Here is a 24,494-nt window from a genome sequence, read left to right on the forward strand (position 1 = left end):
TAGACGTCCACTTTTACCGGGCGGACCTCCGCGGAGTCCGCTCCGCCTACATTCTGCCCGAGTATGCGGTCCGGTCGGTCTCAAAAAAAAAAAAAAAAAAAAACCCGGTCCAAGACGGAGTACCGAACCGAATTGGTATTACCGAGAACCAACCCAACCCTAGTCTCTATGTATATTTTTACATAAATCCCCAATATTTAATTTGCCTTTAAAAAACCCTCGTCCTTCATTTAATTTGACAATGTTTATTGTATTGTATTATATGTATTAATTCTCTACAGGATCTTGTATGTTCTTTAATGTGTGTTCAATTTATTAAAAGAAAAAAAAACAAAAAAACATTTTGGTGAACCCTGCAGCAAAGTGAACCCTCTTCCTCAGAGTGGATCTTTGCCTCCCAGTTTGTTCCTGGCGACAGAGCAGAATGAACCGTCTTTCTTCTCAGAGGATCTTTGTCCCATGAGAGCAGGCAGCATGCTGTTCTTATCTATCGCTCTGCTCTCTGTGTCATTTAAAACATCTTTCGCTGGCGATTGGACAGTCACTAGAAGCACATTATGACCCTTTGTAAAAGTTTCTGTGTGGTACCTGTGTTGTACATGAGCTAACGTTAGCGGGTAAGGACTGAGAGGCTGTCCAGTATGTGTCCGAGTTGGTGCTGCTTGCCCAATCGGGCATGTCTGCGCAGGGTGTGCTGGCCCGCCGGCTATTTTTACTTGCCCCATAACGTGTTACCACCAACCACTGACCATAAACTACTGTACAAAATGTCTTTTGCAGCACAATCAGTGTGTATTGAAGTGAACTAGGTGTTTTTTTTAATACTTCAACTATCCATTTTTACATGCCGTGTTATTGTTTCAAAATTACATATTTTCACTTTAGTATGTTTTTCTTGAGAGGATCAGTTAATTAATGCTGCAGTCAGGGCTGCTGCCTTACATGCATGCATGAGTGCACTTAGAAATTCACTGTCATAACAAGATGTTTGCTGTATGCAACACATTGACATGACCTGTGATCTCGTCACATTTCAATGTTTGGTCATGGACCTTCCATGTCCAGATACGACGTGGAAGGTACCCTGGGTGCGTTAGTTGTTGACATTCTGGGACGCCGTGTCAAGTACTGCCTGATAAATGCATTGTCTTCTTTCAAAATAAACCTCCATTTTCATAGGAATTTTATGGTTTACATACAGTCTCTTTCAAAATAAATGCACTACGTCAGTACAACACTGCAAATTGACTTTTTTTTCCCTCCAACAACTAAAACACATGGTTGGGTTTAGGAAAAAAGAACAGGGTTTGGCTTTGGAATCTTACGGGACGTGAAAACTGCTCTCCCTGCTTAACGGCTTTTTCCATCAGTGTTTGATGCTGCAAGTCACTGCTTAAGCGCCAGATTTCGACGCAGTGAGACCAGGTTGTGTATTATGTGTTTATACTAGACCAATGAATGCTTTGTTTTTACCACATTTTTATATATTCTAATAATGTCCAACAATGTCATAACAATTTATTACCTATGTATTCACTGCATGTGCTAAAGTGAAACTCAATCCTTTAATAAATCATTGCACTGAGAGACCAACCAGATAATGTGAACTGTAATATTTAGTCCATATTGAAGTGATGAGGTGAGACAACAGTAATAATGTCAACCAAAAAGCTGGGACCTGACAAACAGCAGCAGGGAGAGCATCTCCACCCGCAGTAAATTCACTGTTTTTACTGCTTCACCGCGCTGCATAAAGATTGACATAATTGTGACATAAAATATATATATAATTACAGGTTTCAGCTTTAAGTTAGTGTCACAAAAATGTCACATATCCTCCCCCACCTGCTCCCACTTGTCATAAATATTCAGAAATTTCCACACTGTCTCTGCTCAGAAACTTTGCACTTAGGCATTACTACTTGGCTTAGGTGTTCAAGGATAATTCTGGTTATTTTCCACTTTTTTCCCTCTATCTTTGTCATGATGAATGCGTGTGCTGCTGGGCCGTAGCACGCTCCAACTGTCGAACTCAAAGAGAGACTGAAGCACATGCTTTCAACACGCAGTAAAAACACCCACGCTGCATGCCAATTTCTTCATGAGGGAATTTGTGAGCATTGATGAGAAGTCAGGAGAAGTGAACAACACTGAAACAACCCAGTGACTCGGTCTCCTGTACATGCAGCAGCATCTTCATGGCTGCTGTGATATTCTCTCTCATGCTGACAAACCAAATCAGTGGCATCCAAACTGCAGTCTCTTCAAATGTCTGTGGTGAAACAATTATTACAGCATTTCAAATATAATAGCTTATTTTATGCTTTTTGTAACAATACTCAAAAACTTTTCTGTTTGATATCCTGGTTCACCTGGTTCAGGGCATGGAGCTGCATTTTCAGATTTAAGCAAATCAAACCTTCACCGTTCAGATATGCTTAAACACTCATATTTTTGTAAAAATAACTGCAAAACTTCCATCTGAAGATAATTATTCAGGAGTATTTGAATGATGAAAAATTTCTTTTCAGGCATGAATACCCAAATTTCGCTACTTTCAGCTTCTCAAACATTTGTTTTATGTCACAGTAAATAGGGCGGTTTGTCCCGTACTGTTGGTCAGACACACTGAATGTGTAAGATAATGAAGCCCATTGGTTTTTGGACTGCTAGCTCAAGTTATCATTACCTCTCTGTCTCCATAGAAGACGTGGCCCAGCAGCCCCAACACACAGACAGCAGGAGGAGAGGCTGCTGCAGCATGATAATAAATTACACCAAAACATAATAAGTACGCTAGCAGTTACAGATTAAAGAACCAGTAACATTGGAGCTTCGCAATACTACGGTTGTTAATAATCTAGTGCCAGGCTGGTTTTCTACTGGCAAGATTAACAGGGTTAAAGCTTCATAAATCCATGATAAAAAAAATGTACATTAAAAAATCGATCTTGGATTTTATGAATCAATATTGAGTCATTTAAATGGAGATCAATTTGAATCAGATAAATCAGGTTAAATTACTGAATTATTATTAAATTATTTTAACCCAGCCCTATTTAAATGGGCATATAATATCATCTCATATTGGTCACAGGCCCCTGAATCACTCTGATCAAAATCATATTGTGCCAGACTCTGTAATATCAGAAGATATTGTATTGTTGTCTAAATAACCCATGTAATATTGTATGGTGATGAAACTGGTGACTTACACGCCTAATAGACCTGAAGAAAAAAAAAAACAACAAAAAACAGCAATATTATACAGTCATAAAAAAATTAAAACAAGTCCTGTTATTTAAAGGATGTTTCATAACTTCTTATGTCAGTATCCCTTTTTTTAAATCAATTTGAAAGAGTTATCTTATTAAATAGTTGTCTAATAATTTCTTCTTTAGATTTTTAGGTTTCTTGCACTGCCCGTTTAGTTTTAAATTCAGCCATTGGCTTTACATTTTTCCTTGGTGTTTTATTTATAACTTTAAATTTGCCATTGTTATTACAAGTTTATTACTCTTTTCTCCCCTTATGTGTGCCTGGTTAGTCAAACATTTATTATGTATTTTATTGTTTTGTTTTTATGTGTAAAGAACTTTGGTTTTGATTAGTGCTTTAAAAATGCATTTTACTAATATCATTTTTCAGCTGTTTTTTAAAACTGTTCAGAGAGTCCACATCATTAATTTTGTTTGGGAATTTATTCCACTCGTCCCTGCCGTGTCAAGAAATGAGCGTCTCTCTGCTTTTTAGATTGGGTTGTTTCAGGTTAGATAGCCGAGAATATTCAGGCCATGAGAGTCCCTGAAAGGTACTGACAATACCCGATGAAATAACCATTGTAACCAAAGTGAATTCAGGTCCACAGCTGGCATGCAGTGTGAAGGACAAAACTACTAACTTTTCAAAGCCACGTTTAAAGCCTGTGAGGGGGCGTGTTTGATAGATTTTGGGCGGAGGATCACTTTAATCAAGGGCACAAACAGTGTCTCCTTCACACTGAGTGAATACCTGTTCTATCAAATATGTTAATCAGATAGATAGAGAGACAATGAGACAGACAGACAGATAGACAGACAGATAACTAGACACATAGATAGATACTATTTTGACAGTGAAGAGTGATTTTGTCTCTTCCCTAAGGCAAGCCTCAGAGGACAGAATTACACATTAGGCACTCTCTCATCTCCACACCTGCATTTCCACCAGTGGCAAGCTGTGTCTGCTGGTGCATGCCTTAAAGCCATTTTTTTGCATACATTTAAATGAGAAAGTACTTTTTGTATTGTGTGTGTGTGGGGGGGGGGGGGGGGGGCATAGCAGTGGGTGAAGGTAGGTGCGGAGGTGGTGGGAGAGTCCTTTTGCAGCCTGCTGAGAATCTCATCAAATACAACAGGAAAACACATTAGGCTGTATGCATCACCGCTGTTATAACGATAAGTGGTAACACTGACGTGCAGCATGGGTACAAATCAAAAACCACTCACTTGTCATGCACCGCAAGCTACATGTCAACTGAAGAAAAATAAAGTTGCTGTTTTCATTTGACACTCACAATCTTAAGCACTATGACAACATTTTTGCACTAATATGTTGTGTGTGGCTCTTGATTTGCAAGGACAAACTGTATTGTATGAGATTGCTTTAAAGTGGGCACACATCTATCAACGCTGCACGAATCCCACCATTTGACTGCAGAAGAAAAGGTAGAAGAGAGATGTCTAATATTAGCCCGGGAAGACTCTCCAACTCCCTGATGACAGAAGGACAGATGAACCTCTCTTCAGTCCTTGACACCTTATTTAAATGTCGAAGAGGAACATCTCTGAACATTAGTTTTACACTATTTCTTTGCTACGCTCTGTTGCCACATCAGTCTGTCACTCAGCATTCACAGTGTGAGACAAAAGAGTCTGTTTCAATCCCCAGTTCACTGCAATGCCAGTGTACGGCTTTGTGAGTTCATAAAGATGTGACTCTGACATCAAAACTGATTTCCTTATTTCTGTCTTTTGAACAGGTATTAAAATCATAACTGGAAAGAACAAAAAAAAAAAAAAAAGTCAAGTGCCGACTCTGTATGATCTGTCTCCAGTTTGCCATCAATCAAACAAACCATGAGGACAGGCTGAGTAGACTCTTCAGCTGTGCCCCAATTACATACTAATCTAACTTGGTATATGTAGTATGGGTATGAGTGAGTATGTGGTGCGTTCATGTGGAAAAAGATGCCAACATCACACTAAAATCATTTGGTCTGTGAGAGTACTTTACCACCATGCAGCACACACCACGACTACACACAGCAAGCAAAACACTGAAAAAAATCAAATAGCACTAAATCATTAAATGCTTGCAATTTGAGAAGTTCTTTCAAATTAAACTAGTGTTGGAGAGAGCACTTTGCCATTGTGCTGCATTGTGCAAACACAATATAGTATGTAGCATTAATAACAAAACATATTGAAAAGGGTCGAACAAAAGAACTGCACATATTCTCTCCTCTTAATGGCTACCATTGACAGTTCAGCCACGTTACACCAGTATAACCCTGAGCTCAACATACTCCAGTCACTCTGGACTGTGGGTAATAGGCTTCTCTTCTTTAATCAAGGCCATGACAGGAAAACACGTCCACATTCACTCTATCTGGATTCACACCAGACTCCCCTGCCACACACAAAACTGTCCCTTGTCCAGCAATTAGGAACTAAAATGACCTTGTGGCAAGTGTTAAACTAAAGCATTATTATAGTGCTGGGCATGGAAAGAGAACTTGAATATAGTTCTTAAGTACAAATACTGATACTTTTATTTAATTTTACTCATGTACAGGTAGAAGTACTTGTGTAAAATGTACTGAGATAAAATGAAACAATTCATCACCCACAGAAATATAATGTCATCTGTGTACTTGTGTTTGAAATCGTTGCTATTCAGCAATAATATGTGTTTAATGTGTGTTTTGGGTGCATTGTGAATCAACTAAACCTGACAGCACTTCACAGACTAGTGTTTTGGAGGTGAAACTACAGAGTGAGACAGACACACCACCGCAGAAGTATAAATGCTCACAACAGCGTAGGCCACACGTGTTGGCGCTGCCTAAAGCTAACGCACAAGTATAAATCCCGCTTTAGCTTACATCACAGTAAGTTTGTTGATGTAACGTTGCTCACCTGTCTGAGCAGCTGAGTCTCCTGCATCTTGAAGTCCTCCATCATCTGCTCCAGATTCAACAACTTCTCTGCTTGTTCATTTTCACAGCAAAATATAACCAGTCCAATCTTCTGTGGTCCGGTAGAACCAGTCCACTCAGTCCCACCGGGCTCCTTAAAAACAGAAGACAGTCCACACACATCTCAATAAAGGTACAAGTTCCTCAGTGAATACAGAAGTCACTGCTGGTGGATCTACCATGAACATGTTAGCTAAACCTGATGATGCAAATACATGGGTGCATTTGATTTGGGGCACTTGGTGTGCTCTCTGAGCGGTGCATTAAATAAGAGATTAATCATTTAGATGCAACCTTATGCAATAATGCTCACTTAAGCCTTGCATACAACAAGCTATTCGAGATAAAGAGTAGTGCAAAGCACTTGCCTGATATCTGGCAGAACTGTCAACTGGTTACACTCAGTTTCCATCTTCAATCAACTGGAACTCGGTGGAGTGGGTGGATTCGAAGGTCTGGAACCAGACAAATAAAAAGCACAAAAAAGTACTTTGTTATAGAGTAAATGTAATTTGTTAAATCTACCATTAAAAAGTGTGTATGTATTCCTCTGTAACAGTAAATACAGCAATTAATGTTAAAATGTTTCAAGTGGTGCAGGAGATCAAGTGGTGCAGGAGATCATTCCTGCTGGTGGCCATGAAACTGTTGAACTTTTACTGTTCATCAGTGATGTTTATCGTGTTGTATCATATAGTAATGTTTCAAATCGTATTGTAGCATATTGTATCGCATCTTATCGTATCGTATCATCGCATTGCATCGCATCATATCAGTGTCCTCCACAGTGTGGACATCTGTGTGACTGGGAGGCTGCTGAGGTCATACAAGACTCACTAACTGGACCTACAGCTGCATTTTCTGTAACTTCTGACACAACGCAATACATCTTTTTCACTTAATTTTGCACAGTTGTTTGCTTTTATGTCTTTAAAAGGACATACTTACTTTTCCGTTGTGTTTGACATTTCTTTTTGCACCATTCTTTGCACTGTGTGGTTGAACTGTGGTTCTTTTGTATTTTTCAGCTGTGTCATGCAAATTTGGCCCTGGGATATATAAAGTATCTATCGACCTATCTTTATATATCTTCATGATTTTCCAACAAAGCTCCATGCACTTTAAACCAGTGAGAAGATCACAGGCAGAAATATCTCCTGCTGTGAAACAGCCAAATTCTGGCAGAACATGTTGGAGGCACTCACAGTTAGATGATGGAGGAAAAAGGGTTTTCATGGCCATTTAGGTAAAACAAGAACTAATAGCCACAGTAACCAAGGTCACACTAGCAACATTAGCAACCACATAAGACCAGAAAATTAAAAATTGCTTTGCTGGCTACATAAAAACACATTCATTAAATGCTGATTCAGGAGTGAGCTGCTGTGTAGTGCCTCCATAAGCACATCTGCACTTCCTTCCACAACAGATTCTGACAAAAAATAAACAGCCCACAGTGAATCTAAGTTCTGTGCTGCAATTTCTGCATTCAATCACAACAAAGTAATTAAGTTACAGGGCGCCTAATAAAATTATTGGAAAAACATTTCATACAGTCTGAAATAGGGTTATCTCAGACAGCAGGGGGAAAGTAATTGTCACATTCTACAAGGTGAACATAAAGTGACTGGAAAGTCATCCACATTATTGCCCCATTTTCTCTCTGCGAAAGGTTACATTGGGGCATGGATCCACTTGAATGTCCTGCATTTCCCTTCAGCCCATGTCAGGAAAGTTGAGACTCACCGAGAAGTGACTGAATTACCACTCGACTTGTGAATAATGCAAGCAGGATGTCAGTAACATAGGGTAGAGAGGGGTTTCTGCTGAGAACAGCAGGTGCCTTTCATCATCGTGACACAAGGAACAAGTGAGACACAGCGGGGTGTTTGCTCAGCACAAAGATAAATAAAGCACATAAGCATGCATGCATGTAGATGGTGTGTGCATGTGTGTGTGTGTGTGTGTGTGTGTGTGTGTGTGTGTGTGTGTGTGTGGTTCTGGATGTGTGTGTTTGAGAGCGAGAGGAAGAGGGGGAGAGAATCACATCCTTGGGGAAATTACCTCCAGAATGTGGTATTGAGTGCACTTTACTGATGGAAACAGAAGCCTTTTGAGTGCGCTGCCCAGCAGTGGAATTGAAGGGCAAATTGTTTTGGTGGTGTGCAAATGAGTACGAAATCACACCAGTAAAGTAAAGAAACTTGTAAACCAAGACTATTGTGTTTTCACGCCCATGAGTAAGCAGAAGCCACGCCACTGCCAATCAGTGTGTGGATTTATTCCAGTTTTTTATCCAACATTCAGCAATGAAAGAAGCATTGAGATCTTTTACCTAAGTAAAAATAGCAATACCACAGTGTAACAGTACTCTGTAACAAATAAAAGTCCAGCATGTAACCTATATATTTTAATATATTTGTCAGTTAAGGTTTGTATTATTAATCAAAATATCAACCCAATCACCAGAATAAATGTTGGCATTGTACGTTGCTGCAAACTACGGATGTGTTACAATTTGTACCTTTCATATGTCACTGTACATTTCAGTTTTCAGTTATATGTTGTGACCATGATGTGCTTAATGTGTAGTTAGGTTAAAGCACAAAACACACTCAATAACGGTTAAGGAAATATCACATTTAAGCCTAAAACTTCTGGTTTGGTTGCCACAAACACAGAAATGTCCTGACCTGTCGTTAAAAACAAGAGCATAGGTTTTGTTTCACACACTGGTTGGGGACACATGAAATGGGGGTTCTGGGGGTCCTTCACCACAAAACTTTAAATACCAATTATTTCCTGCATTCTGATGAATTTTTAAGGACCAAAATGTGCCTTTTGGCATAAATTTATGGTGTAAAGGTAATTAATTTTGTCAAAAAAAATTCCTCTGCTACTATCATGTTTCTATTGCCAGCAGCATTCATGTAATGCAGTGAACACGCAAACTATGCTAACGACAGATTGGAAATGTGCAACATTTTTTGTTGACACAAGAAATCAAACAAAGCCAGAGATGGTGTCATATGTAAGCTGTGTGTTCACCACCTCCAAGCAGAAGAGAGAAGATAATGTTATCTCGGAGCCTTAGAGTGGAAAGCTTCTCCTCATCCGTGCCGCTACGTCACGTCTGCAGCTGTCTCTACCAAAGAGTAGCTTGATAGTCAGAAGTGCTCACTCCACAGCAAAATCTGAGGACCACACTGAAAAAAGACTGCTTGACTTGAAGCAATCTCAGTGGACTGAAGGTTCTCCACTTTGGTTATTTGTTGGTTTCAAACAGTAGTCTTCTGCTGGCTGCTGTCTTATCTAGGTATCATTTACCATTACCTTCTGATGAGAAACTCAGCTCACTCACATGCAATCTGAAATACTTCACTGTAGAAAAATTGATATGCTACGTATGAAGTGCAGCACATCAAATGAGGCTTACTGCCTCAAGCGAGGGAGTTCAAGTATCCTGGGGTCTTGCTCACAAGCGTGTGATAGATCGGCGGTTTGGTGTGGCTTCTCCAGTGATGTGGCTGGTGAAGAGGGAGCTGAGCCTGAGGGCAAAGCTTTCGATTTACTGGTCCATCTATGTACCAACCCTCACCTAAGGTCATGAGCTCTGGGTAGTGACTAAAAGAATGAGATCGTGGATACAAGCGGCTGAAATGAGTTTCCTCCATGGGGTGGCTTGGCTCAGCCTTAGAGACAGGATGAGGAGCTCAGACATCCAGAGGGAGCTCGGAGTAGAGCCACTGCTTCTTCCCGTCGAAAGGGGTCAGTTGAGGTGGTTCGGGCATCTGATCAGGATCCTTCCTGGGTGCCTCCCATTGGAGGTGTTCCAGGCACTTCCCACTGGTAGGAGGCCCCGAGGTAGACCCAGAACACGCTGGAGGGATTACATATCTCATCTGGCCTAGAAACGCCTTGGGGTCCCCCAGAAGGAGCTGGAAAGCGTTGCTGGGGAGAGGGATGCTGGGGTGCTTTGCTTGGCCTGCTACCCCCATCCAGGCCCCAATCAAGCCGATGATAATGGATGAATGGATGGATAGAAAAATGTAGTACCAATGCAGTACCAATAAATGTACTTGGTTACATTCCACTCTGGCCATCAAACCTTACAATCATCTCAAAAAACAGAATCCTCCTGGGTCCTTCCATGACATTTTTTCCAGTGCATTACTAATGGAGCAATGCAGTGACGTTAAATAACTGTTAGCTCACGTCACATGTACAGTTTATGTGTGTATTCTGTCTCATCTCTGGCTATCGGAGGCCACAGCACACCCAGCACTAATGAAGTGAGCTGTTGTAGGGGCAGAAAAGTGAAACACATGAAACTGAAGAGCGCTGGCATTCCCCTTTAAGGATCCAGTTTAACTTTTAATCACCCTTGAAATTCCCTTTGATATGTGTTACCGAGAGGAGAAGGAGAGAGGAGCTGAGACAACGCAGGCTTTCAACAGCCCGTACTGTATGATGATGCCTGCTGTAGATAGCTCTTCTTTCTAATTACCTAAACTTCAGCTGCGATTTCCTTTGAAGACGGCTGCCTCACAGGCATGATCAGACTGTGACCGTAGGCTAAATCACTCTAACATTCACTTCATGTGCTCAGGACTGTGGGGTGAAAAAAGCTGCAGGAGATTTCAGCAGTGATTTGTCATTTCTATGGTAATTTAAAGCTTTTGGGATTTTTGGAAGTTTTTGGGATTGAGCTCTTTGAAGCTGGATTTGAGAAGGGTCACATCATCCTATCGGCAGCACATTACACTTAATCAAAAAGTGCTTTAGCAAAACTGGTTCCAGTTCAGATGATATTTTGTTTTGGAGTTTGTTCCCTCTGAAGTCCATCTTTATAGATCCACTTATGCAGCCATAGATTTAGCAGGGTATTTTTCAGTTTCCAAAGGAAGATGTCTGCATTGTAGTGAGGCAGAGAGTATGAGTGTGGACCATCTGGAGTGTGTCAGACTGATTCAAGAGACCAGAGTTCACAACCATGATCCTTCTCTTACCTTAAAGATTTACTATGCAGGATTTTCCGAGGTAATCCCTCTCAATCATTACTTTTGACCCACTAGAAGTGTGTGGTGCAGTATTTTTCTGCAGAGACCCTGCCCTCTACTACTATTTTCTTATTTATCTATTTATTTTTCTTATTTTCTATGTTCTGGACATTTATGGGAGTGTATCCATAGGCTGTATAAATGATGGACTTCGCTACCATAAAGTCACCGATTGGTTTGTGGCCTCCTATCCTGAAACCTTTACTCAGCATTTGGCATTCTGTTTTCTTGGAGCCAGAAGTGACCATTTTTTGGCAAGACGCTGGCATTATGGAGGAGCGAGGGGTGGATCTGAATGACTTAGAAATGAAATTTTGAACGATGTTCGAGCACTGCTTGGATGAAGCTGCCCGTATTTTGTGATGGCACGGCATTGCATCGTGCTGGCAAAGGGGCAAAAATTAGAGCGTCTACCTGGATGCCATATTTCTGTCCCTGTCAATCGAAGCAGATTGGAGCTGGAGCTGATAAATAGCTGTGACAGTTGTAGAGACATTTGACCCTGGTGTGAATGCCAATTCTAACCTTTCCCATTAAATACAAAAGCCAGATATTATTTGCTGATATTAGATTTTCATCCAGTGGGAAATGGGTTTTAGTATCCAACTGTCTGGTAAAACAAACCCCCCTCTCTGAGGTAGTTGGACATAAGGAGTGTTACACAGTTAAACTCAAGCTTCATGTTAATGTTTTGTAACAGACATTGGGCCTCATGCAAGAAACAATGTACAAAATGTTCACTTACTTTTGTTCGTATCGGTGATTTGTTCTTATTTTGTTAGTACCCACTGATTTTCGAGTGGTCCAGAGAACTCTTACCAAGATAAGAGCAAAAGGTCTTGTTTTCACAGTCCACAAATTGTTGCCCAGCACGATGAAAAGCAAGTTTCATATTTGAGGAACATTTAAAAAAATGCATACATGTCATAAAATCAAATTTAGATTATGTTTAATAGTAATTATAATGTTTGGATCGTTACAATTGAATGCTAAATAAATACTGCTGTATTTGGTCCATTGATGCCAGTTATTATAATTTCAGTCACCGTGCGTCTCTCTGCTGACTGATGGTAGAATGTAATTAAGTACATTTACTCAAGTACTGAACTTAAGTACATATTTGAGGAACTTTTTCTTGAGCACAACACTTTCTACTATGACTCCATCAATCTTCTGAGGGTAATACTGTACTTTATAGTCCACTACAATTATTTGTTAGTTACTAGTTACTAGTTATCAGTCGATTAATACTAAAATTAATTGTCACCTATTTTCACAATCGTCCATGAAAAAAAAAAGCATCTCATGGTTACAGTTTCTCATAAATATGTATGGGGACTTGATGATTTTGTATAGTTTGTTTTATTTCACTACTAAATTTATCTGATTGTACTTACATACTTTTACTTTCGTAACATTTTCAATGCAGGGCTTTTACTACAGTAGTAACAAAGTATTTTGACAGAGTAGTTGTAATTACGTGTTTACAAGATAGGAATGAACTTTCATTCCGAATGAAAAGGGAATTAAACTGCCCATGTAAACGCACTCAGTGTTGCTGCATGAGGCCATATGCTAGCAAATAAACAAATAGACCTTTCTTTATTGCAACATAAAGTATGTGTTGTCAGGATAGTTAAGATGTTTCCATTGTACTCTTTACCTACTGTAAATTAATAAAAATTAAACTTATTAAACTTATTAATAATTACATAAGTAAATAATTCTTACAAGATAATTTTCATTGAACTGTGATGCAATTTACAGCTTCCTGTTAAAGCCAGAGTGTATAACAGCTACATTCCTCCAGTATCTCCTTGCATTAAACATAGAGATCTAATTTTATACTATCAAATATTGAACAGATGCTGTTCAGTGATTTACTGAATTATGAGCCATTATTTGTCATCTTGGTGACAGCAAGGAAGTTAAGCCGGCTCCGCCTCCATCATCTCAGGGACTTCAAATCAGGTTCCTCCTCCTATCCCCGGTGGAGTTTATGCTATGTCTATATTAATCTTCAGCAAATCAAATCAATGACTGCCCTTATATTAGCTCCTTCACCTGTTACCATGGTAACCTAAAGGCCAGTGAATATTGTAAGGGGGGAGGGGAAGAGACAGCCGCTTATAATAAAGGGAGAGAACAAGGCTCTGACACCCAGGAGGGGTATCAGGTAGAGAAGACAGAGGTTAGTGCTGCTCGTACATCACATGTGCTGTCATCTTGAGAGTGTCACATTAGAGAAGGGGAAGGTGAGGAAATCCAGTCAGGAGTGTAAAATGTCTCTGATCTTCTACTGTACATCATCAAGAGTCTGTTTGTACTGCTACACTCTGCCCCTCCGCTGCACTCCTCTTTATTTATTTTTTAACGTTTCAATGTCAAACTTCATCTTTGTCTTTTTCCACTTACTACAAATCCAGCTGAGACTGTAAGAAGAAAACACAGGCATAAACACAGTTTCCTATTTTCTTACTCTAATACTACTTTTTCAGAACACAACTCTCTGTGTGATATTTACATTTTTTTCTTCACAATTTCAAAAAAGCAGAGATAGTAAAAAAAAAAAAAAAAAAAATAGAAGAGACAAAAAACAGTTTACATGACTACACTAATACGATCTGTGTGACACATAAGAAACACCTCACTGACGCAGGATCAGTATATTTCCATTTAACATTTAGTCCAGAAAGAGTAACGGGTAAGTAAGGACACTTCTAATTATGGTTTTGGGGTGAGGATTACAAAAAGGAGCAGGGTTTAGGCATTGTCTAAAAATATTTTACCTGATATTTTTGGAAACTTTGTGGCAGCACAACAAGCTGTACAACCATGTCACAGTATCAGCAAACTGTTAACTATTTACACTTCTAACCCATGGAGTAACATAAGTCTTCATTTTAAGTCATGTTTCTGTCCACCTGGTAAAAGTAAGTCCAATATGCAGGTTCCTTTTTGCTTCATTTTTGGCCTCCATCAACCTCTCAGGGAAATATCTGCCTTTTTAGCTTCTAAATTCTTTGCTATATTAACCAGCTAGTCACCAACAGTGTCTGTCTTTGGTGTATAGTATACTAATGGTGGGTTTACATAGCTTTTACAAAGAAAACGCCTGCCTGCAGGAACTGAAAACAACTCCACAACAAGAACAGTGACAATCTAAATGGATATCTGCATATGTCTCCAGAGTCTGTGAACATTTCATCCCTGTCTCCTAGAAACTAGTATGTTACCAACCTGCTTTCTTAGTTACTGTGTTGTGGTGATGTAATCACTGCCTGGATTATGTTCAGAGACAACATTTCTTTCAGCTAACTAACCACTACATTCATGCAACACATAGGTGTCACAAGGAGGTGGTTAGGGAGGATAGTGGGATGAAAAAGTGCAGGATTGTGACACCAGAACTCCAGGTTTGCATCCAGAGTCTTGTCTTAGGTTTAGGCAATACAAGCACTTAGGTTAAGCATCAGAGTTGGGTAAGGGTTACTTTAAAAGTAATCAAATTACTTTACTGCATTACTTTTTTTTTTTAAAAAAAGTAACCACTTACTTTACAAAGTTACTCCCTGAGTAAAGTAACTCAAGTACTTTTGAGTATTCTACCTTTCCTATTGGGCAATGGACCACAGGGCGCTAAGCCTACATTTTTTTGTCTCCAAAATTAAAGTTATGGACCACTTGCCCTTCACTGAGATCCAGTTCTCCCATCACAGCCGTCACTCTGACCAGTAGAAACACAGAACAATCTGCTGCCGTAGACAACTGTATGACAACACCACCCCAGCATTTTTAATATTTCCTCTAGGGATGTTACCACACAGAGTAAAAGGGGGAAATGATGGTGTGAAACAGCAGAGGCACTTTGTCAACCCGCTGAGTTAACGTTACTGTCATTAGCATCAAGCTAGCAAACAATGGTACATCCTCACGGTCGGACATAAAGTAATAACATTAACAAATAGCGGCGGGGCTTTTACTCACCACAACTGCAGAGGCTCCCAGCTTCATTTGAAACAAACTACATTATAGATGGTCCGTTATTTATTAATCCCTCTGTGTGTTTATATAGTTACTGCTCCCGTTGTCTTGATAGAGTTAACACATTGCGCCGTCATTTCAAACTCAACACTTCCTGAATTTCTTTCAGACTAAAAGCCCTTTATAACCTCGGCTAGGGAATCCCTCCATTTTCTAAATAGGCTTTTATTGTGAAACATTTGTCAGAACTTCCTGTGGAAGATACAGTAGCTTATGGCGCTTCAAATGTAGCTCCTGCCATCTTGTGACGCTTTTAGGCGACTACAACAACATTTTGGCTGGCACATGAACAGACACAGTGACTCAAATAATAGTAAAATAAAAATAGGACAAGAATAAATAAATAAAAGACATAGTGACTTTCAGAACGGGCAGAAAACTGATGATCCTGCCGAATGTTTTAAACTCCACAGTTGACAATGACAGCATTTCTTCTACCACGTAGCTAGCCACAAGCTTCATGGCTTCTTTCAGACTGATAGGTTTAAGTTATCTCCGTTATTAGAACCAATAGACAGTCGTTGCTGTTTCGGAGCTTAAGGACCAGCATTCTAAAAGTAACGGAAGTAACTGATGGCTTGTTTGAAAATGTACAACAGTTAGTTCCGACCGAGTAATTTGATTGGACGAGAGGCATTCCATGAGTGCCTCTATATAGACCTACAACACCACTGGGACATGTAGCCTAACAGTAAAATCACTCCGCTCACAGGTGTTATAATACAACCGTTAATTAACCAACTGTCACACTCGCTACATCGACGCAAACGGGCACTATAGTGTTACACCAAGAAGATGGATATTTTCCCCCAAAATTACATTTGAATTAAATTATGAGTGGTCGTCAGGAGAGGACGAGGAAAAGGAAAGCCAGGACTCTTCTGTGCAGACCTCCAGGTGTGTTTGAATCCGGCCGTGCCAACCATAGACATATATACATAGACGCCGCATTGACTGCCGCTGCCTATCAGAGCCGACGTCCTCGCCGGCCGCCATCTTGGATGGGTCTCGCTTCGCCTCCACAGTGCATTCACTTCTACTGAGGAAGGAGCTGTATGCACAAGTAAAATAGAATAACTCACTGAATTATCAACTGATTTTCACGCAGTTTGGTTTGTTACAAACGGCACACATGTAGTTATGATACAGGATGCTTTCGTACATTCAAAATGCCGGATTTCATGCTTTAATACTTTCTGCAGATAGCAACAGCATGTTATTTAGGTCACAACACAGTGCTTTTATTCACCTCAACCCCAGAGTGGGATATATACAGTATTTATATACTGTATAAACATACTGTATAAACACCATATACACAATACAAAACACAGTATAGCATATTATGTATAGCATAATATGTAGATCTGAGGTTTGCTCAAACTGTCAGCTCCTTTAATTCAGGGCTAAAAACACTATTGTTTACTGAAGCGTACTCTTAGATTAAATACTTAGCCGCTGTATTCTACTGCCCGTACTTTTTAACTACACACTGCTGATTTATGCCTTTTATTATTTTACTTCTTTTCTTATCCTGACAGTTCAATGTATTGAGCCTGTTTTTATTTTATGTTACTGTATTTTATTATTATCACTATCATTCTCAATTTCTATTTCCCTTTTCAATCGACTGTTTTTATTGTTTTAAATTGTGTCTTGTTGCTTTTAATGTCTCTGTAAAGCACTTTGAATTACCTTGTGTTGAATTGTGCTATACAAATAAACTTTCCTTGCCTTGCCTTGCCTAGCACACCTTTGTGCACATATTCACTTTTCCACCAGCTGTGCTGCAAATATCCCCTGCTGCTCATCCTTCTGTATCTTTTTCCAAATTATCTTGACCACAGTCCCATTTTCATAGTTATAACACCAATACCAAAATTAATTTCAGTGTTTATGTAAATACTGAAAATGTTTTTTACTACTTTTGAGGTATCACAGCAGTCAGTGTAATAAGAATAACTTTACTAATCCCCGAAAAGAAAATTTCAAACAAGTCTGTAAGATCATCTATTTAACAAAGAATTATTAAGTCTGATGGCTGTGGGTATAAAAGAGAGTGGGTGTGTGTGATAAATAAACTCAATCAACAATAGAGCTTTTTCTTTATTAAAATATATTAATAAATTTATTAATATGCTATACTATGTTTTGTATTGTGTATATTGTGTTTATACAGTATATATGTGTGTGTACATATCTATATCTATATCTATATCTATATATATGTATATGTATATATATCCATCCCACTCTGGGGTTGAGGTGAATAAAATAACTGTGTTGTGACCTAAATAACATGCTGTTGCTATCTGCAGAAAGTATTAAAGCATGAAATCCGGCATTTTGAATGTACGAAAGCATCCTGTATCATAACTACATGTGTGCCGTTTGTAACAAACCAAACCGCGTGAAAATCAGTTAAAAATTCAGTGAGTTATTCTATTTTACTTGTGCATACAGCTCCTTCCTCAGTAGAAGTGAATGCACTGTGGAGGCGAAGCGAGACCCATCCAAGATGGCGGCCGGCGAGGACGCGCTCAGGCAGTCGATGCGGCGTCTATGTATATATGTCTATGGTGCCAACATCCAGGTTTGCCAACGTTTCATCAGCCGAACTGGACGAAGTTACACAGCTGCAGATCAATGTAAATACAAAGTAGCTTGTGAGTTCCTGGCGTGTGTGCTGCGTTGCCTGGCAACAGACTGGGGGAACTGTTTTTTTTTTTCTGCGGAGCTACATAACGTACTTTAAATAATTTATTTTATCACCTTTTGTTAACATTTCCTTACTCAGCATTGCTGTTTAAGCTGTTGTTGAAATGTTGTATAAAAGCAATATCACACTCAAGGTTGTGATGTACTGTGTATCGTCACGGCTGTAATTGTCTTCAACCGCATCACAGCCGTGACGATATAGGCCTACAGTACATCATCACTCCCTCTCCTGTGATATGGCTTAAATGTACTCAAGTATTTGGTTACTCAAACAACAAACTAACACGTTAGGTTACTTGTTACTGCAAAAAGTAATCAAAGTACTCTAACACGTTGCTTTGTAACGCGTCATACCCAACTCAGATTTCGGTTAAATGCTGATAAAAAAGTTATAAAGAATAACAATGCTGTTGTAACTACAGGTGGATACAGTATGAAGGTACATTCAGTGTCACCATAATAGCAACATATCTTTGTTATGTTGTGTTATGTTTAATAGAAATCTCAGGACCCATCGGCTATCGCCTGACAATGACTGAGTTATTTCTTCACTTTTTTCAATGTATCTGAGTTCATATGCAACTATCAGTTTTTGGAAATTTGCCAAAATAACCAGCGCATAGAAGAGGAAGTCAGCTAGACCAGTCTCCCAAAATATTGGCCGTTAGAGGTGGTTGGATTGATACTAAAATATCAACACTCATCACTACATTGTCATTTTGAAGATCACTGCTAGCATCACTAGAATCGATACCAAAAACGAGATGATTTTCTCTCCTCTACGTTGTACCTATTTGTATTTCAAGAGTAAATCTGTCTGTGCAAACAATGTTCTGTTATCATGAACACGTCTAGTGCTTGTGCTCTTAACGTCTCCACTGCTTTTGTGTTGACTGCACTCAAACAACTTACTCCAGACCCAGCAGCGTCTTCTTAGTTTCACTTTCACCCTAAATCGCAGTAGGAGGACAGTGAGCTCACATCCCAGCCCTCAGCCATTCACAGCTGGGGGCTGTCAGCGGACATCCAAACCTGACTAGTTTAATCCGACACATAATAGCAGTGACAGCTTGATGAAAGAGAAAAAACACGAGAAAGGGAACTTGGAGCTGTAGCTAAATAGAAGGGAGGAGGAGGGGAATGCCTCAGCATCCTGACCTCTGACACAGAGACAGAGTTCACTGAGAGTCTTTTCAGTGAGGCTCAGACAAACAATATCCAGGTATGAAGTGGTGAAATTATTATGTTAGTCAAATCAGATCTTCAACATTGATGAATGTTATATTTTGAAATTGTAATGGTCATCACTAGCTGGGGCAGCACCGTGGTGCAGTGGTTAGCAATGTTGGATTTGAACCCAGGGTGAAGGAACCCTGCTGTGTGGAGTTTGCATGTTCTCCCTGTGTCAGCGTGGGTTTTCTCAGGGTACTCCGGCTTCCTCCCACAGTCCGAAGACATGCAGGTTAATGGGTGACTCTAAACTGTCTGTGGGTGTGAATGTGAGCGTTAATGGTTGTCTGTCTCTATGTGTCAGCCCTGTGATAGTCTGGCGACCTGTCCAGGGTGTACCCTGCCTCTCACCCAACAGGAAAAGTGGTTATGGAAAATAAATGAATCATTAACTGTTACGTTAGCAGACTTAGTCACCTCATTAATCATGATCACACAATGCTTTCCCCTACATGAAAAAAAATGCAACTTTTGATAACAAAAAGTATCATATTGTATCGCACTGTATCGTATCATATTGCATCAATATTGGTATCGCCGATTCTGGCCTTGCAGTACTTGGTATCAGATTGAAACCAGATTTTGTGTTATCGTCCACCCCTATTGACTGTTGCCCCCTGGAGGCTTCTAGTTGTCCTATAAATGACCGATGGGTTCTGAGACTGGAGTAAATCAAAACTGTAAAGTTGTGGACCATAAAACCCAGAAAAGTGAGCTCAGAGAAATAGAACACTTGGTACCACTGATGGAAACTGTAGAATTATGATCATTTTCTGTGTGTTTGTCACTACACTACACTACACTACACTACACTACACTATACACTGCTATCTGACTCAGTGTTAATATAAAAATATTATCAGTGTAGTTACAAGGTTTGGCGATAGAATAGACAAGAAGAAAGGGCATAAAAATGATGATAATAAAACATTCCATAGGAGAAAAAGTGCTGTTAAAGATTGTGGATGAAAGAAAGTTTTTCCTTTATGAGTTGAAAGAGAAGTGCACACCCTGAAATCTACAGGGAGGCTGTTTCAGAGTCTGGGGCCATATGAAGTAAATGCAGCATCACTGAAATCTTTAGTCCTGCAGCGAGGAAGAGTGAGGGTTCAGGTGAACACAGTGATCTGTGAGGGACATAAACTGGGAGGAGGTCATTGATGTAATCGGACTGTGGAGTGATTTAAAAGCAATTAAAAGCGCCTTTAAATCAAGTCTGCCAATCAAGAGATTTGTAGGGTTGTAGGTTAAAGGTACTAGATCTGATTGACTCCAACTGTGCCTCCAGTGTGTGTGTGTGTATGTGTGTGTGTGTGTGTTTTCCAATTAGAAAATAAAACATAAAACATTATAGTGAATTATTCATCTTTCTGTTGGCAAAAAATCAAAAAATGCCTGCGGTCTTCTTAGAGCCAGTGGCTCCCACAAAAGCATACAATTAAAATTAAATTAATTTTCATCATATCAAACTGAAATAATTGTACTTAATGAGCAGCCTTTACAAACACACACACACACACACACACACACACACACAGTTTTGTTAGAGTAAAAGTTATTCTGATCGTGCAGTTGTAGCCACCCACAAAAAAAAAAGAAAAAAAAAACATAAAATGCGAGGCTATAGCACTTGCCTTTAAAATAAATATTGCCTGTTGCCTTGAAGCAAATTTTCCTTGCCATTGCATCAGCTGTGCCTTAGGAAAAAAAACAAAATCAAAACTGGCAAAGAAGTGCAGAAATAGAGAAAGAAATATGAAGTTTTGTTGACAGCTTTTTTCATCAAAGCATCACTTTCTGCTTGTGATTTCTCCAACACAAATGGGGAGTCCTTTGTCTGCACCAACAGCAACAATAGCAGTTTGTTTTACTGTGTGGATACAGATATTTTCTGAGTCTGGTGTTTTTGTCAGTGAACAACTTTTCCTGTGACACACCAGACCTTTCTAGCGGATACTTTGCTTACATTAAAGTTGGGGACAGTTCAGGATTCAGGAGGGCTCAACTTACATAAACTCATGTTTCTTGTAGCTTCATTACTTATCCAGTTTCTGAGTGGGTGGCAGGAGATGCAGTGTGTTGTGAAGAAAGTTTTTCCATCATCTGGCATGTCAAGTGCATTGACTGATGATGATGTAAGTCCACAGTAACTTCCTTTAAAAGAGTCAACAGATGAAAAAATAGACCAGGCTGTAAAAAACTGCATCTGGATCACCTTTAAAATGATCCAATTTACTGAGTCTGTGTCAGACTGTCAGCTGGGATCAAAGATATCTGCATTTTTGATGTGACACCTTTTGTTAACAAGCATTACTAGAATTAATTCCACCATTTCACCTGAATATAACTCATATCTCTTCAGCTATCCATTAGAGTTGTGAAGGATTAGGCTACTGTGTCTCTCTGGGAAATCCTTTGTCAAGGTTTCCAGGGAGGAGACTCTGCCCGATGGCAAAGCCTCAGATTCAAGAGGAAAAAATGTAGATTTTGTCCTGGTCACGGAAGACTAGACCAGACTTTAAGAGATAAAATAAGGGCCCAGGGAGTTTGTTAATCCTGTCTATAGTACATGTGCTGTGTGGGTTGGGAAAAGGGCTAAAATAGTATTACCAGGTTTTCTATGGGAATACGGGTTTCCAGATCCACCTCTGCAAGCCATTTAAGGGTTATATACTCTAAGTTATCTTCAAATTCTTGGTACTGAGTCAAGGTGCTTAATTCTATATTCTTAATTCTTTTTGATAACCTGCTTGCAACATGGAGGCTGAAAAAACTGTTTGATTTTTTTGAGAAATGTACTCATTCACTTTCTTCCTTTCAAGTCTGTCAACATGTCCCCATACAGTAGTTCGTATGATATCCAACAAAGTACACTCCATGAATGACGTTATGAGGGCTACTTATCATAAAGGAATGTACGTATCATAACATGAGTTACACAGGTCAGGTTTGGGAAAAGGAACATGGTGGAGATGTACCTTAACATGACTCAAAGTTAACTTTTTTCGAACACTGGTCTCATGGGAAAAGTCCTGTGTTGTTTGACCCATCAACCACCTTAACCTAAACAAACTTTTGGTCTTTATCCCACTTTCTTCTTTACACCTTGTTTCCACTTACGTATGTGACTGGTGTGCGTAGAACCGTAAATACACAGATGATACCTCTAGTGTCCAACGCAAGGAAGTGCATTTCTTTATGGATGGATAGAAACCTCTCTCTGAAATCCACTGCAAAAGTTAAATTTTTTTGAACATATGAATTCCAGACCAAAATATCACAGATGGGAGGAGTTTCACATGTATGTCAGATATCACAGAGATTTTCAGAGGAATGAATGCACTTAAAATTGCCTCGTCTCTTTACACATACGTAAGTGGAAATGACGTATTACTCCTGTCAGTGCATTGGTCACATGATCACAGTCTTTCTGATAACGTAGGTTATATACAAATTGTGGTGCATTACTTTTCATGGGTATAGATATGAACAGTGCATGAAACTAGCCTGTGACCATAAACTGAATAATTTGGTGACTCAAACACGGCTGGAAACTGCCAGGATGTGCCAGTGAAAAACATCCAATTTTGGTGGCTCAAACGCAGCTGGAAATGCCACCATGTGTCATTACAGCACCCAGGTTGAGTACCACAAACAGCAGTGAAAACACTGTGAAGGGTCGCCAAAAAAGCAGCTGGTGGTGTTGTTTGTTGGATACTAACTGTTGTCTGCCTCAGATGCCAGCTCACCTGTTGTTATAGTATTGTTGGCGATGTCACACCATCCACCATCCCTTCCACCTCCTGAGGACAAAACTATGTCACTTTAGAAACGATGATGCTACTCATGAAACATACAGATGTAAGCAGTACAGTTTTCTTTAAGCAACTGGGCTGAGCAGTAACTCTCTGTCTTTGTTATTTGGTTGTCTTTTTTTAACCTTTGGGTAAAGCCAGGCTCACTGTTACCCCGTTTTGTCTCTATGCTAAGCAAAGCTAACTGGCTGCTGACTGTAGCTTCATATTTCATGCAGAGATATAAGGGTGGTATCGATCTTCTCATCTCATTCTTGACAAGAAAGCGATGAAGTGCATTACCCAGGGGAACTATTCCCTTAAAGACATTATGCAGCAAATGTTAAGTTAGCTGTTATACTGTAACAGGGATGTACTTTCTTCCCTTTCCTCTTTGTTGAGTATGCTGACAGGATATTAAAGTCCTGCTGAGCTCCAAAGACTGTGACACATGGTGTGAGGATGACGCTGTTCCTTCTGGCCTCGTTGGACAGTATTTTACTCTATGTGTCATGGATCATGTAAAGAAAAGAAGGACCATGAGATTGGGTGCAGTGGCTGTAATCATTCAAGATTAGTCACAAAGCACAGGTTTGGTTTTTGGTCACAAGGTCTGAGCAGAAAGTGAAAGACAGGTGATGCAAGAGGCCGGGATGAGGTTTATCCACATGGCAGCTTGACTCACTCATAAATGTGTGAGGAGCTCAATGACCCAGGAGGGCTTTCGAGTCAAAATGCTGCTCCTCTGCATCGTGTAAGGATTCCCCTGGGGGCGTCTTGGCTGACTGGGAGGAAACTCCAGGGCAGACCCACAACACAACATCCCCCAGCTGGCCCGCACACCTCTGGAAATCCAACAAGGAGCTGGAAAATGACTGGTTTCCCCTTTTTTTGCACCGGATAAGCAGCAAGTAAATGCACAGATTAATGGAGTACTGAAATAACGATCACATTACCAAACATTAAAGATGGTAATGCACTTTTGTCAATATTACTACCCTAAATTACTCATCATAAAATAGAGATTCCCACAGGATCCATAAATAGTATAAGTGTGTGTGTTGGCAGACATTTGTGTGGATTCATCAGTTCAGCAGGTATAAAACGAGCGCTGTGATTGAGTACCTACTCAGTGTTTTTTATGACGGTGTAAGTTTAAAAAGCCAGTGCTTTTCATCTGAGTACGTGCTGCAGTTTGACCTCATGCAACAGTGTTGGAAATCAAAAATTTGCAAGGTGTCATGTGGTAAAATCTGTTTCTTATGACTTGTTTTAATGCTAATTTGTGCACTGTAAACAAATATCAGGCCAATTACAGTAAATCAGGCCTGTAGTTTCCACACACGAAGCAAATGTTTATTACGTAAGGACTCAAGAGAAATCATAGTTTTGATGAGACACTTTAAGGCA

General features: G+C 39.7%; 1 long non-coding RNA gene across 1 annotated transcript in view; it reads right to left on the reverse strand.

Moving 5' to 3' along the window:
• The window catches only part of LOC125881807 (uncharacterized), a 46,213-nt gene extending 39,897 nt beyond the window's left edge, over positions 1–6,316 (reverse strand). The window contains exon 1 of the long non-coding RNA XR_007448258.1: positions 6,180–6,316. This is a non-coding gene — a long non-coding RNA (uncharacterized LOC125881807). The remainder of the gene's footprint in view (positions 1–6,179) is intronic.
• Positions 6,317–24,494: the final 18,178 nt, after the last annotated feature.

Source organism: Epinephelus fuscoguttatus, linkage group LG21, assembly GCF_011397635.1.
Source record: "Epinephelus fuscoguttatus linkage group LG21, E.fuscoguttatus.final_Chr_v1".
Taxonomy (NCBI): domain Eukaryota; kingdom Metazoa; phylum Chordata; class Actinopteri; order Perciformes; family Serranidae; genus Epinephelus; species Epinephelus fuscoguttatus.